The following is a 15936-nucleotide window of genomic DNA, read 5'->3' on the forward strand; positions in this document are numbered from 1 at the left end:
CCCATCATCCTTTAAGGTCAAGACAACATGCTGCCCGCCCATCGCTCAGGTCTGTAACTTCTCGCTGCTGTGGTATTCATTCTACTTCCTCAATATCTTCACCTACTTGTCCACTTGTCCAATCTCTTGGTGTTTTTGCTGGAAAATGAGAAATGGCAGTGTTAGCCACACTGCCAGCTTTCCTAGAGTGGCACTTAGTGCAGCATGAGTCACGTTAGGAGCCCTGACATGAGCAAACTCAAAGGAGCCAGAAAAGGCGCAGACCCTGGGCACAGACCCTCTCACACAGACACTCGGCCTCCAGTCACGTCCCAGCCTGGAGGTGGGGTCCTGGCAGCCAGCAGGCAGCCACCCCTGAGCTGCATGTGTGGTTCTCGGACAGGTGGGTTTATTAAAATCTCCCCTTAGGACAGCTCTGGGGTCAGGGGTGGCAGGAACCACAGCCCCGCACCCAGGACCACCTCTCGCCTGTGCAGCAAGGATGGGTTCTTACCTTTGCCTCCTGGGTGCCAAGGCCAGGCAGCTCCTTCTCACTGGAAGGCAGGAGAAGCAGAGCCATGAGGACCTGCACCAGGCCAGGTGCCAGGGAACAACCAGGCCTGCCCCCCATCAACCCCCAAGTCTCTGCCCAGGAGACTCCAGAGGGGAGGGCTGACCCCAGAAAGGTGTCAGTGATGTGGGGCAGAGGGAGGACAGGTGCTTATGGGGGATCCAGCTACAGTCGGCTGGAGGCGGTGCCCTCTATGGGAGCCTGAGAAGGATTGGTGCTGGCACAGGGGGTGTTGACAGCAGGCCCCCAGGATGTGACCTGCCACTGTCCTGGGGTTGGGTCGGCCTGAGAACTGCCCAGTGCAGCCAGAGTGCACCCTGTGCCCACCCTGCTGATATCTCCATGCCCCTCACAGGACCCTGCCTTTCCCTGCACCCTTCCTGTCCCCTGACCTCACCCCTCTCTCATCCGTCACTTCAGCCACTCTGGCCCATCTTTTGCCCCTTGTCCTGTCAGAACCTCTGAGCTTGACCCACCCCTGCTCAGTCCAAACAACTGCCTGTCCACTGGGCAATGAGCAGTGACTAAGGGCCCCACAGGTAGCCAGGTTGGCCCCACACCACGTCTCCAGCCTCAGCTGGCTTCCTGCAATGGCCATCAGCCTCCTTCCCTCATGCTGCAGTGTCTTTGGGACTGACCGAAGCCCCTGGCTCAGGTGTCTCAGGTGAGTCGCTCACCCAGGGCCTCGGCCCATTCCAGGCTGACCTCCCCCAGAAAGGATGCCACCATCCTGGGAACCCAGTGTCTTCAGCCCTGCCCCAGGCTACGTCCGTCCAGATACACACACATACACAAACATATCACCCCAGACCCATCTCCCCTCATTCTCTTCTCTCTCCCCCCACCATGGCCTAGCTCAGACTTCCACCCTAAATCTCCTCCCAGCACCAGACAAAGGGACCAGGTAGTCTTCAACTGCAAACTCAACCTGCCTCTGTCACCTTCCTTCCCATGAGATTCTGAGGCCAGGTCCTGCTTGAATGCATCCCCTGCCCATTCCCTCAATGCCTGAGGCCACACCCCTTGCTGCCCCTTGTGCCTGTCCCAAGGTGGCTACTCAGCTGGGCCCATTTGAGCTCTTGGAGACCTCTGCATAACTGCCCACAGGCTTGGGCAGACAACCCTGGGTCAGGTGCCTCTCACCCTGTGGAGCCACTGCTGACCAGGCTGGACCCCCCCTCTGACCATGGGAGGAAGACATCATCACCCCATCCCCCTTGCAGGTGTGGAGGCCACACCACTGAGTGCCCAGGTGCCTGGCCAAATGCCCAGCTCCACTCCCTGCACACTTCCCCAAGTTTGCATGCTGGGTCTCTCAGCTCAAGCCTAGTACAGACCCTGGCCCACAGAAGGCACCAGGGGACAAGGCTCTGAGCTGAAGAGATGGGTGTTTCCACAAATGGAAACCATCCCTGAGATGAGATGGGAGGGGTGTCCAGATGTCTCACTGCAAAAAACCAAGATGGTCGGTGACTTTGTACAGCAAGAGGTCAGCATCTTTCCAAGGTTCCACCAGTGTCCTTCCTTGGCAGCCCTGAAACCCAGAGGGGGCACTGTGGTGAGGGCATACCAGAGCCAGGGACGTAAGGGCAAAGAGGGAGCAGGATGGCTCCTCCCTCCCCTGCATCCCGGAGGCGCCCAAAAACCTCTGACAATGGGCACAGCATGAGGGACAAGGACATGCCCATCTGAATGGGAACAGCCTAACAGCTTCACCTGTTCCTGCTGGCTGGGACCCCCACCTGGGCCTTGCCGGCTCGTCCATGGCTATGATCCCTGCCACATAAGTGCTCCTGCTGCCTGTGGTTCCCGCATGGGCCGGATCTGTTCCTATTGGCTATGATCTCCTCCTGGGCCTTACCTGATTGTAGTTGGCTATTAGCTCGGCTCATTCCAAGGCCATCAGTATTTCCAGGTCCTCCTTCATGTCCATGCTGCAAGGCAAAAAATCCAAATATTACAGTGCACTGAAGAGCTTTAGGGAACAAACAAGTCTGCTCCCTGTTGGCAGCTCCCTGGTCTGTCGGATCAGAGAGTGGAGAAAGCCCAATAGCCAGGTCGGGTGACATCCCGGCTTGACAGATCATAGGTTCGCACTCACACTTTCCAATACTCCCACTTACAGGCTACCTTCCTTTCCCAGGGAAATTCGGTCATAATGAGATTACAAAGCTCTCTTCAGACAGCTTTACGAGGAACAAGAAGGTGGACTGAGGAGGCTCAGATGAAGTGCTGACCTGCAGTGCACGGTGGCGCACTCCTGGCCCAGGGCGGGCACTGAGGAAAGAAATACAAAGTTCACATTATTGCAACAAATGGAATATCCAATAACTTTGAACTTCTTGTGAAAAATGTGCTGTTAATATTATTCCTTCAAAAAAAAAAAAAAAAGAACAGACCTTCTGGTTTCCTATAGAGCATGTAAGAAGCTTGGAAGTTGCCACTCCATCCTAAAAACAAGTAAAAAGCTGAACAAAATGAAAACATCAACTCTTCCTAAATCCATGAGACGTGAGGTCACAGGGCAAACTGCTGCCCCCCAGTGGAGCGACCAACAAGAGAATACTGAGAATTACGACTTACTGGGGTAGAAATCCCTGAGCAGCCACCTCTGCAGGAACCAGAGCCAGGGTAGGCAATCTTGAAGTGTAACTGATGAATTGCTAGAGGCTCAGGGTGGAGTTTTTATTGCTCTCTTAACCCAGAGAGAGACAAACTCCAGGAGAACCCAGTCATCAGGGGCACCCGCACTTTTGTGTACCAGGTCCTCACAGTAAAAATTGGAGAAAAGTTCCCTCATGTTTCCAGAAGAGGGGCAAAGGAACCATTTCGAAATACACCAGAGTACACTGTTCGTAAGAAGGTCCACCCTTAGGAGAAATTTAACCAGAGTTTAACCTGCTGGGGTTTTATCAGAGCCTAATTTAGGGGGGAAAGGGAAATACTCATTCCAGCCCCCTCTAGCCTTCCACATGGGAAAAGAAACACCCAATTCCAGCCCCTCTAGCTGTCCTGTCAAACCTAAGGGGTGGGATAAAAAACCTGAGAAGCACATGTGAAGTTCACAGTCCAGAGGCACAGGCTCACTAAAAGACTCAGACCTCATCATTGGACTACAGAATGCTTCCCCTCCCCACACCTCACCACCACATCACTAAAGGCCTATTTACAGCAGTTCTGTTTACCTAGTACATCATGCTTGGCTATAAAGAAAAAATTACAAGACATACTACAAGGCAATAAACACAGTGTGAAGGAGACAGAGCAAGCATCAAAACCAGACTCAGATATGGTAGGGATATTGGAATTATCAGACTGGGAATTTAAAACTGATTAATATGATAAGGACTTTAATGGATAAAGTAGACAGCATGCAAAAACAGATGAGGAATGCAGGCAGAGAAATGGACATTCTAAGAAAGAACCAAAGGAAATGCCAGAGACGAAAAATACCATAACAGAAATGAAGAATGCTTTTGATTAGCTTGTTAGTAGACTGGACACAGCTAAGGAAAGAATCTCTGAGCTTGAGGATATCTCAATAGAAAACTCCAAAACTGAAGAACAAAAAGAAAAAAGACTAAAAAATAACCCAACAGAACAGATTATCCAAGAACTGTGGGACAACTACAAAAGTGTAACATACACGGAATGGGAATACCAGAGGAAAAAAGAGAGAAAGGATCAGAAGAAATATTTGAAAATTTGAAACAATAAAGACTAAGAATTTCCCCAAATTAATGCCAGATACAAAACCACAGATCCAGGAAACTGAGAGAGAACACTAGCAGCATAAATTCCAAAAACACTACACTTGTATATATCATTTTCAAGCAACAGAAAATCAGAGATAAAGACAAAATCTTGAAAGAAGCCAGAGGAATAAAACACCATAACTACAGAGGAGCAAAGATAAGAATAATATGAACTTCTGCTCAGAAACCATGCAAGCAAGAAGAGAGTGGACTGAAATATTTAAACCGTTGAGAAAGGGAAAAAACCAACATAGAATTCTGTACCTTGCAAAATTATCCTTCAAAAGTGAAGGAGAAATAAAGACATTCTCAGACAAAAAAAAAATTGAGGGAATTTTTTTGTCAGTAGACCTGCCTTGTAAGCAATGTTAAAAAGAAGTTCTTTAGAGAGAGAGAAAATGATATAGGTCAGAAAGTCAGATCTGTATAATGAAAGGAGGAGGACTGAAGAAGGTAGAGAAGGTAAAATAAAACCTTTTATTTTTCATATTCTTTTTTTTGTTTGTTTTTCAGGAAGATTAGCCCTGAGCTAACATCTGCTGCCAATCCTCCTCTTTTTGCTGAGGAAGACTGGCCCTGAGCTAACATCTGTGCCCATCTTCCTCTACTTTATATGTGGGATGCCTACCACAGCCTGGTGTGCCAAGCGGTGCCCTGTCCGCACCCAGGATCTGAACTGGCGAACCCGGGGCTGCCAAGAAGCAGAACGTGCGAACTTAACCACCGTGCCACCAGGCCAGCCCCAAGGATGTTCTTTCTTACCACTGCTTTTCAACATTGTACTAGAAGTCCTAACTAATGCAGTAAAGCAAGAAAAGGAAATAAAAGGTATACAGATTGAGAAGGAAGAAATAAAACTGTCTTTGTTTGCAGATCACATGACTGTTTACAAAGAAAATATAAAAGAATCAACAAAAAAAATCCTGGAGCTAAAAAGCAATAATAGCAAGATTGCAGAATACAAGGTTAACATACAAAAGTCAATCACTTTCCTATATACTAGTAATGAACTAGGAATTCAGAATTTAAAACACAATGCCATTTACACTAGCACCAAAAAAATGAGCTACTTAAGTATAAATCTAACAAAAAATATACAAGATCTATATGCAGAAACTACAAAATTCTGATAAAAGAAATCATAGAGAAACTAAATAAATGGAGAGATATTCCTTGTTCACTGATAGGATGACTCAATACTGTCAAGATGTCAGTTCTTTCCAACTTGATCTATAGATTCAATGCTATCCCAATCAAAATCCTAGCAAGTTGTTCTATGGATATCAACAGACTAATTCTAAAGTTTATACAGAAAGACAAAAGACCCAGAATAGACAACAAAACATTGAAGAAGAATAAAGTTGGAGTACTGACACTATCCAACTTCAAGACTTACTATAAAGCTACAGTAATCAAGACAGTATAGTGTTGGCAAAAGAACAGATAATAAATAAATAGAACAGAATAGAGAGCTCAGAAATAGACCCACACAAATGTAGTTGTGGGGGATTGGAATTGGCCACCCCAAGATATGTCTCTTTGGCATGAGGATTATTTTGGGCTGATTACTTTTTAAAACCGCAGACATGAGAGAAACTCTGAAAAGTAGAAGTTACCCTTTGTAAGAGACATTTACATTTGTAAGGGAAATCTCCATCTGTAAAGGTATCACCCCCTCTCTGTACCAAGAAGAAGGGGGGATGACTTTATCTCTAAAAATTCTTATAAACGTGGAAGGCAAGGAATTAAATCTGCATAATAACCTTACTCTTGTTTACTGTACTTTTCTGGTCATCTCCCATAACTGACTCCTCCACCCCCAACATCCTCCTTTGTCTGTAGCTGAAGATGGTATTTAAGATGAGACCCTCCACTATTTTAGCGATTTGCCCAGTTTTCCTGAGTCTCTCCCATGTATCCATGATATAAAGCTTTGTTTAATTTTCTCCTGTTATTCTGTCTCATGTCAATTTAATTCATAGCCTGGCCAGAAGGACCTAGAATGGGTAGAGGAAATATCTTCCTCCCCTACATAGTCAACTGATCTTTCACAAAGGAGCAAAGGCAAAACAATGGAGAAAAGATACTTTCTAACCAGTGATGCTAGAAAAACCCACACACACAAAAAACAAACCTAGGTGCTGGTGCAGTGACATAGTGGGTAAGTTCACAAATTCCACTTTGGTGGCCTGGGGTTCACGGGTTCAGATCCCGGGTGCTGGCCTACACACCACTCATTGAGCCATACTGTGGCAGTGTCTCATATACAAAATAGAGGAAGACTGGCACATATGTTAGCTCAGGGACAATCTTCCTTACCAAAAAAAAAAAAAAAAAAAATAGAATTCAACACAGAACTCCAATGCCTCCACATTACAACCAATGGCTTTATCAACCAGATTGGTTTACTGAAGTAACAAAGAAACAAATTCTTCCCCCATCAGACTTCTCATGGCCACCATGAGGCTGGGCCACAGTGCCCTCAATTCTAAGGTATTCAGCACCAGTCAGGAACTAGGAATGATCAGCACCATTCAGGCTAACAGCAAGAAATTGATAACTCAATGCATTGGGTAGCTATGTTATCCCTGAGATATATAAGTCCTGCAGGTATTTGCTCACAGGTCCTGAGCTGTCAGGAACTGGGAATTCAGAAAATCCCATCTATTCCAAAGGTCCCAAATACCTCACCTTCATTTAATCAAGATCTACTAACAAAAAGGCATTATTGTCCAAAAGAATTTACTTTTAAATGGCCCTACGTCACTTGCTAGAAAGGCCCAGTTTGGGTTGAAGGTAAAGCTCAGGAGACACCTATCACATAAGGCATCAAAGGCTTTCCTCCCTGTGTTCCCGCTTCTTTCTATTTCAGTCCCACTCTAGCTCAACCCTTGGGCCAATTATTCTCCAAGGTATCTTACTTTCATTCTTTATTCCAAAGTAAAAATTACTTCTCACAACTTCCTAAGGCTCTCAGAAATTAGGGTCCTTTTCTATCTGAGCCTCAGGTTGAAACTACTTTCTATGAAGCCACTTAATTTCTGGCTTAACTTTACTACTTTTCCTCGAACTGTGGGCACAGAAATGTCCTGGTATTTTCCTTCTGCACACAAAAGAACTCTACTCAGCTCTTAATTCTCTTATTTCTAAAAATTTAAGCACCTTTAAGAAGTACACCAGATACAAAGAAACATGGTACAAAGAAAACCTCATTCACAACCTGACATGTCTAGTCTTAGCCTCTTATTTCTAACAGCTGGTTCTCAATCAGGGATGATTTTGTCACCACAGTGGACATCTGTTGATGTCTGGAGACATTTTTTATTGTCCTTATTGGGATGCTACTACATTTAGTAGGTAGACACCAGGGCTGCTGCTAAACATCCTACAATGCAGAGAACAGCCCTCCCAAACAGAGAATTACCCAGTCCAAGATATCAACAGTACTGAAGGTGAGAAACTCTGATTTACATCAACATATTTCACTCTATATCAATTTCTACAATATCTGCCCCTCAGTGATTATTGGCATCTCAGTGATGATTATTATTATCATCAATTTGGTAGACACTGTACTAACACACATTTTCTCATTTAATTATCAATATCTCTCATTTAATTCAACAACCATATGAAGGAAGTCAGATTATCATCTCTATTTTAAAAGTGAGAAAATAGAATCAAAAAGAGGCCACATAACTTGCCCAAGTCACAAAACTAGGGAGTGGAGGAGTCAGAATTTGAGCCCAGATAATACGAGCCCGGAGCCTACACTCCTAATTACTATGTCATATCCTCCCATATTATTAAACGCATTACTAAAAGAACCCAAGAATGAAATAATTAGGGCTGAACTAGTGATTAGTAGTCAAAAGAGGAAATAGAACAGAGCGAGATGAGAATTTACAAGGGAACAAATGACAGAACTTAATGATTATGAGATATATGGGATGAGAAAGAGTAAAAAATGATCATTTTTTAAGTGTTGGGAGCATAGGGAAATGATAATAACACCTCTAGTAACACGGAAATCACAAGGGTGAATCCAGAAGGAAAAGATGAGTAATGTTTCAGATTGTTGCATTTGGGAAGATGAAAAGATATCCATATAGAAATTCTAGTATTCAGCTAAGACAGATTTTAGAAACTCAGGAAAGAGGTAAGGATTAGAAATTTAGGTTTTGAAATTATCTCACATAAAATGAACAGCAGAAGCAACAAAACTATTATGTTGTCCAAGGGAAAAAGAAAAGGACCAATCCTTGGGGTTCAGCAACAATTGAGAGGCAGAAAAGAAGAGGCGGGAGAAGAACCAGGACAGGGTGGTGTCACAGAGTTCAACAGATGAGAGTTTCAAGAGGAGAGTAGACTGCCTTCTCTTTTCATTCTATACTCGCTCCTGGAAGACCTCATTCTCATCCATTACTTAAACTACCATCCACCTATATGCAAATATCACAAGACCATACCTTGCATCTAACCTCCACACTCATTTTTCCAACTGCCTAATTTTCTCTCTCCCTAGATGTATTAAGGGCACCTCAAATTCAACATGCCGAAAATCTAACTCTGCTTCTTCCAGTATCACCTATCTCAGAAAATGGCATCCAGCTGCACACACCAGAAACCTACGAATAATCTATGACCTGACATCCTCTCATAAGTCAATCCCAGCCAATCCATGTTCAAAACATTATGGGTTTTATCCACTAAATGTTTCTATCTGTCCCCTACTTGCTATCTCTGGCTATTACTACCGTAGTCTAAGCCACCACCATCTTCCACCTGGAACACTGTTACTGCTTGCCATTTGGTCTTCACATATACTCTTGCCCTCCTCAGATTCATTCTCCTCAACGCAGCCAAGATGAAACTTCAAATGCAAACCCGAGTACATCACATAACACATCCCAATCCTCACTTCAGTGAGTTTCCACAGTTCCGAGGGTAAAGATCAATCTTTTGCCTTGGCCCACACGACCTACATGATCCGGCCCTTGCCTCCCTCTGTGGCCCCATTATACCCTCTGTCTCTTTGCTTGTCTGCTTTCAATTTCTTGAGTCTTCCAAGCTTCTATTCACATAGGCCTTTGCATGTGTACTTCCCTCTGCCTAGAAAACTCCTTTCCCCTTCTTATCATTTAGCTCTTAGTTCAGTAACATTATGTCAAATCTCCCTATTACCAGATATTCTCATTGGACCATTTGCCTCTCCTTAGCACTGAACACAGCTGTAATTGTACAATAATTTGTGATTGTTTGATCAATGTCAATTTCTCCTATCAGACCGGATGCTTCATAAGGGCAGGAATTGTGTCTTTTTATTCATCATCAAATCACTAAGACACAGCACAGTACCTAACACACGTGTTCAATAAATATTTGTTGAATAAATTATCAAACACACTCAAAAAAAAGTAAAATAGAATGAGACTGAGCAAAACAAGTGGAGTTGACTATTAAGAAGATGACTGGTGACCCCTGAGAGTACAGTTTGAATATACTGATGAGGGTAGAATCCAGAAGGCAGGAACTTAAGGAACAGCTGAGCAATGAAACAGGGAAGAGAGATTGGACAAGAAGGCTAACAGACGGCAGCAGGGCCAAGGGAGAGTTGTTTTCATTTTGCTGTTCTTTATGCCGTTGTTGGATTCTCCAGTATTGGGAAGACAGAAAGAAAGAAGAATTGGAAACGTGACAGATTGGAGATAATTTGTCAGATGAGAGAGGACTACAGTTGAAGGAGTTTGAAAAAGTCAAAAAAAAAAGGGGTGAGGTAAGCAAAGATATCATAAAGGAGTGATTAACTTAAGCATGACAACACAACCAGTTGAAAGTAATATTTGAATGCATAAAGATGCTCGTGCATTAATAAACCAGCTAGACCTAATTAGGGAAAGCATCTGAAAGAGAGCTGTTACAACCAAAAGGTAAGGAAGCCATGTTAAACTACGTCACTTAGATCTAATCAGCAAAATCCAGATTATCAGAAACCCCACAAGGCCAACAACCTGGTTTCTTCGAGAAATAAACTGCAAGGGAAAAAAGATGGAGGAGGAATTATAAAATAAAAGAAACTTAAAGGACATAACCAATCACAACACGTGGACTTGACTGGATCCTGGTTCAAACAAGCAAACTAAAGAAAAAACAATGATGAGACAAGTAGAAAATTGAACACTAGATATTTGATGATATTAAGGAAATACATTAAATATCTTTGGTGTGACAACAGTATTGTGGTTATGCTTTTAAAAGTTCCTTTTTTTTTAGAAATCATACTTAAATTTGCTTCAAAATAATACAAGAGGGTGTACATGGATAGTGATACAGAAGCAACAAGATTGGTCATGAGTTAATAATTGTCAGAGCTGGGCATTGAGTTCATGGGGCTTCATTACATATAATTTTTTTATATGTTTGAAATTTTCCTTACTAAATTTTTTTAAAGATGCAATTTGGTTTGCAAGAATAGGATTTTCTTCCATACCTTGGTTAAGGTTTTTTGATCTGTGTTCAGCAGATTTCAGGGAATCATGAGGATTATTATCAGATCTAGGCAAAGTTGGAGGATGAAGTGATCCACCAGAAAACAAGGATTGAGCTGAACACAGGATACCACTTGAAACATGACAGCAGATAGATCCTTCAAGTTGTTACCGATTAAAGTTTTCAAAGATGAAATTCTAACATAAAGGATAACAGGAAACTAATGGGTGGGGGAGTATATTGAATGATCAAAGCAGTAGGTGAGAAAAATGACTATCTACTCTTGTTTCTAAGGCAGACTGATTGGAGATTCGATGCCAAAGGAAAAGTCACGCAGGTATCAGATGACCAAACCCGAACATGGGACATTCGTTCACGAGGTGGGGAAAGAATGTGTGCACTAAAGCAGTGCTAAGATATCGGAGATCTAGGTATAGGGTCATTCAAAGCTTCACAACCCACTCTGTCATCTTCTCCTTTGTTTATTCTTTTTTCTTTCCCCCAACAAATCCAAATCGCCTTAGTGGTAGTGTGAAGGCCGTGAGACAAAGAGGGAGGAGGAAGAAGTAATATGAAGTGTTGGGAGGAAAAGAATTAAACATTATTTTTTCCCTCCCATTGAAGCCTGGATTTAAGAAATAGAAATTGAACTTGTCAACAAGCAGGCACCTGCCTATCGGGTGAGGCGGGATATAAGCAGAACGCGCAGGACTGGAGACAAGTTTAGTTATGCTGCAGGATATTGAGCTGTGGGGACCTCTACTCTTTCTTTTTTAGGTCTCATCCTCAGCAATTCCCAAAACACCAGACCTTTTTTTCCAGGTACATACACCAAAGGAAAACAATTTTTTTAAGAGGAAGACTGTGTGAAGGGAGTGGACAGGAGCACTCCGGAGGAAGGCCGCAAGCGCGTGCTCGTTCCAGCAAGGACGCCAGGGTGTGGAGCACCGTGAGAGGAACGCGGGGAGGGGCTGCAGACGCGGCCACGGGGCCGGGAGACAGCCGCGAGAGCCCGAGCGCCGAGCGCCGCAGGGCCCAGGCGACCGTCCGGGAGAAGCGGCGCGGCCGCCGGACACGCCTCCAGCCCCGCTCTGAGCGCCCTCCCTGCCCGACGCCGCCGGCCCGCAGCCGCAGCTGGGAAGGGCAGAGACCGATTCAGCTGGCGGGGACGCGACGTTAAGACCGCCTCTCCAGAAACCCAGCTACCTCGCCGTTAACCGACGCTTGAGAATCCTCTCCTCCCCTTCGGTGACGCCTGAGGGCAACGCGGCCACGGGTGCCGCTTACGCGCCAGAGACCGGACGGGGTCCGGCAATTCCCAGCCAGCCCAAATCCCGGGCTTCCTCCCGCCCTGGGGGACCGCCAAGAGGAAAGGTGCACCAATCAGAATGTAGGCCTGGAAGACGCTCACCCTCAGGACCAATAAGAGGCTGGGAGGGCGGGCCGAGGGCGCCGGTTCGCTCTTCTGGTTTAAACCTCCGGGTGTGTCGGTTAACGGCAGCCTCGGCGCGTGGGCTGGCTGTGCGCTTGCGCGAGCTGAGGAGCGCTAACCGAAGCCTGCGGAGCCGCGCTAGCCGGGCGGCGGAATCGGTGCGGCGGGCGGGCTCGGCGGGACCGGTAAGCGGGCGGAGGCTGGGCGAGGGCGGCACGGGCCCCCGAGGGCAGGCGGCCCTGCTGAGGAGAGGCCGGGTTCTGAGTAGCACGGAGTTGGAGTTTCCCTCCCCTGGTTGTCTGTCCCCCCTGGAGCGCCGTCCTAGCCTCGGCATTGCTGGTGAACCCGGCTTCTTGCTCCCTAAGGCGCGTCTAAGCGGTGCCGTGCCCTGGGCGCGCCCGAGCCCCCCGAGGTCACAATGTGCGCCGACCGCCCGTGGGGCGCCCCGCTCCCGCGCCACGGCCTGCCTGGACCGCCGGGTCGCCGCCCGGCGAGGCGGACGGGGCCCGGGGCGCGGGGACCCGAGCCAGCGAGGGCGCCGGCTTCCCCGGAGGCCGCGGGCGGCCGAGACGGTAACCACGCCCTGGGCAGATGGTGCAGACTCGCGTCTTTGTTGTTGTTGTAAAGGGGGAAGCGTCCTCACCCTCTAGTTACACACCCGTTTTGTGAATTTCTGGATGTAACCGTGCGAGAATCTCTTTCCCTAATGAGTTAGGATAGCGGGTAAAATTGAAGAACCCTATAGTCCTACCACAGAATGAAAATAAGCCTTTTTTTTCTGATTATAAGAATTATACAATTTCATTGTTTTTAGAAATAAATCCAAGCAATATTAAGCACATATAAAGAAAGGAAGAAAATACTCGAAATTCCATCAGCCACAGATAACCATCAAAAAAACCACTGTTCACATTTGGGTTTACTTCAGATATATGCATTATGAATATGTATTTACATGATCATATTTATAAAATGTATTTATTTTTGTATAACTGTATGTTTTTAATATAATAAAGCATATTCATTTAAAAAGCAGATTATGCCTTAGTAACATTTCAGGAACACGTGTCTATGTCAAATGTAGGTATGCATTACCATTCTTTTTCTTTTTTTATTGAAGTAACATTGGTTTATAGCATTATATAAATTTCTTGTGTACATCCTTATATTTCAATTCCTGTGTAGATAACATCATGTTCCCCACCCAAGGACTAATTACCATCCATCACCACACACATGTGCCTAATCACCCTTTTCACTCTCCTCCCTCCCCCCCTCCCCTCTGGTAACCAATCCAATCTCTGTTTCTATGTTTGTGTGTTGTTATCTACTGTTTATGAGTGAGATGAGACTGTATTTGACTTTCTCCCTCTGACTTATTTCGCCTAGCATAATACCAAGTCAAGGTCCATCCATGTTGTCACAAATGGCTGGATTTTATCATTTTTTATGGCTGAGTAGTATTCCATTGTGTATAAATACCACATCATCTTTATCCATTCGTCCCTTGATGGGCACCTAGGTTGCTTCAAAGTCTTGGCTGTTGTGAATATGCATTACCATTAATAGATGCATGGTATTTCTTGCTATGGCATACTGTGCCATATATTATTTAACCAATCCACTAATGATATTTGTTTTTCCAGTTTCTTCATCATCAGAAAATAGCATAGTAGTGGTTACTTGAACATATACATGTTTGCATTTTTGTCCAATTTATCTTCTTAGAATAATTCCTGGAAGTGGACTGTGGCTTAGAAATTATGGTACTGTTTAAATTCTGATTCATAATGCCAGAGTGCTCTCTAGAAAAATTGATATCTACAACCCCCCCCACCCCCCCCCACCGGGAGTAAGGGTGCAGATTTCTCCACACTGACTAGCACTAAGTATTGAAAAATCTTACCAATCTAAAAGGATATCTTAATGTTTTTATTTGCTTGATTTAATGATATTAAACATATTTTTCTATGTTTAGTAGTCATTATTTCTTTGGAAATCATCTCTTTTCTCTGTTCTGCAGGTGTGTGACTGTAGTAGCTTTCTAAGAGGAATTTGAATTAGTGAGTTTTAACCTGTTAGAATTATTTCCCCCTTTTGTTGTCTCTTTGGATTCTGGTTGCCTTGTTTTGTTTTCTAATATTGCGGCTTAGAGCCGCAGGCTAACCTCCCCAGAGGCAGGGGATTTGTTGTAACTCTGCAGTGGCCTCCCTGTAGTGGTTAGAATCTAACTACTCACCCAGCCCCTCTGTCCTAGTTTAAAGTCCTCTCCTTCCACCCTTGAGATCCTTTCACTTGCAACTAGCTAAACCTAGGATGACACTGAGTCTTAAGATTTTTGAAGAGAGGGTACTGCCGGGCATTTTGGTCAATATTCTCTTTATTTATCTTCAAAATATAAGCTGCTCTAGCTTCTACGTGAAAGTTCCCCCCCAAGTAAAGAGAAAGGATTATCAGGTCTTTATGTCAAAAGAAAAGAAAAAGAACTGGCAGTTACCTGTGGACCTTACTTAAGCTTGTATTTTATTATTTGCAAACACCCATGTTCATACGTTCAAGAAAAAAAGTAAGTGTGCCATAATTTAAATGCAAAGAAAATAACATACTAATCACCATATAGTATAGTACACATGCCATAAAAAACTCTCATTGGGCTTTAGCGTTGTCTAGGACGCCTAGCCCCGAGTCCTACTCCATTTCTGTCCCTACTTTCCTCTATTCTATCTTTTTAGTCGGTAGTTTTGTATTGCATGAACGTTGAATGGTGTAATACTTCTCACAAAGCACCATTTTACTTACATATATATCATATTAATATGTATTTTATATATATCATGTTACATATTACATGTTATGTACATCACATATGTAACATTTTGTATATTTATATATAATCTGATTTAAACTGCACAACCTACTGAAATAATTCCTTTTTCCAATGTAGAAAGTAAGATCTAAGCCCTACTTTACTGCTAACATTTATTTAGTCCTTACATGGGTCAGAGACTTTGGAATTTATACAAACACTACTTCAATAACTGAAGTTTTGCAAAATTACATTTTGGGACTTTTTTTTTTAAAGATTTTATTTTTTTCCTTTTTGTCCTCAAAGCCCCCTGGTACATAGTTGTATATTCTTCGCTGTGGGTCCTTCCAGTTGTGGCATGTGGGACGCTGCCTCAGCGTGGTTTGGCGCCCAGGATTCGAACCAACGAAACACTGGGCCGCCAGCAGCGGAGCGCGCGAACTTAACCACTCGGCCATGGGGCCAGCCCCACATTTTGGGACTTTTATGGTTGAAGTTTTCCTGTGGTAACTACCAAAAATAATGTCACTAAATCTTTATTCTTCTAGATTTGATAGTGTAATCTAGTTCACCTTGAAAGGATTTTACTTAAGATCTAAGCCTTTGCTCCTCTGACTCCTTTGCCTCCATAGAATCTTCCAAGCATTCCTTTTTATTTAGTGCTTTTTGTCTCATGTAGCATTTCTTTAGAGTTGATTTTTTTAAAAATAAGGAGTGACTTATTTTAAACTCTGTTCTTTTCTAGGTTTTTCTTTAACTCAAAAACTAAAGCCAGTGAAGGTACATTGAAATAAGGTAGGAAGTAGAAAAAAATAAAATGCTTTGGTTTGTCCTTACATGTTTAAGTGAAGATATTCTACTATGCTCAATGATTACACTAAAAACAAAAGGATCTTCACATCAA

The 15936-nt window shown here is 44.1% G+C and overlaps 1 protein-coding gene and 1 long non-coding RNA gene across 12 annotated transcripts in view; one reads left to right on the forward strand and one right to left on the reverse strand.

Annotated features, from left to right (window-relative positions):
• LOC103549031 (uncharacterized) lies at positions 1–12261 on the reverse strand. 3 transcript variants are annotated; one of them, XR_011541411.1, is made up of 6 exons: positions 12001–12138; positions 2674–2827; positions 2412–2484; positions 1999–2084; positions 494–533; positions 1–138 (listed from the first exon to the last, which is right to left on the reverse strand). It is a non-coding gene; the product is annotated as an uncharacterized lncRNA (long non-coding RNA). The 3 variants fall into 3 exon arrangements; XR_011541412.1 differs by lacking the exons at positions 1–138; positions 494–533; positions 12001–12138 and adding an exon at positions 12206–12261 and having other exon boundaries at positions 909–2084; XR_544412.2 differs by lacking the exons at positions 1–138; positions 494–533 and having other exon boundaries at positions 909–2084.
• The window catches only part of HYLS1 (HYLS1 centriolar and ciliogenesis associated), a 13302-nt gene continuing 9401 nt past the window's right edge, over positions 12036–15936 (forward strand). For 2 of the 9 annotated variants that reach the window (XM_070625182.1, XM_008517117.2), the window contains exons 1-2: positions 12108–12411; positions 15778–15827. The gene's annotated coding sequence lies outside the window, so the exon portion shown is untranslated. Of the gene's footprint in view, positions 12412–12690; positions 12799–14271; positions 14290–15723; positions 15828–15936 lie in introns of those variants that run through there. The other 7 variants (XM_070625188.1, XM_070625183.1, XM_070625187.1 and 4 more) reach the window with 7 other exon arrangements.

This window comes from Equus przewalskii, chromosome 6 (genome assembly GCF_037783145.1).
Source record: "Equus przewalskii isolate Varuska chromosome 6, EquPr2, whole genome shotgun sequence".
NCBI classification, from domain to species: Eukaryota; Metazoa; Chordata; class Mammalia; order Perissodactyla; family Equidae; genus Equus; species Equus przewalskii.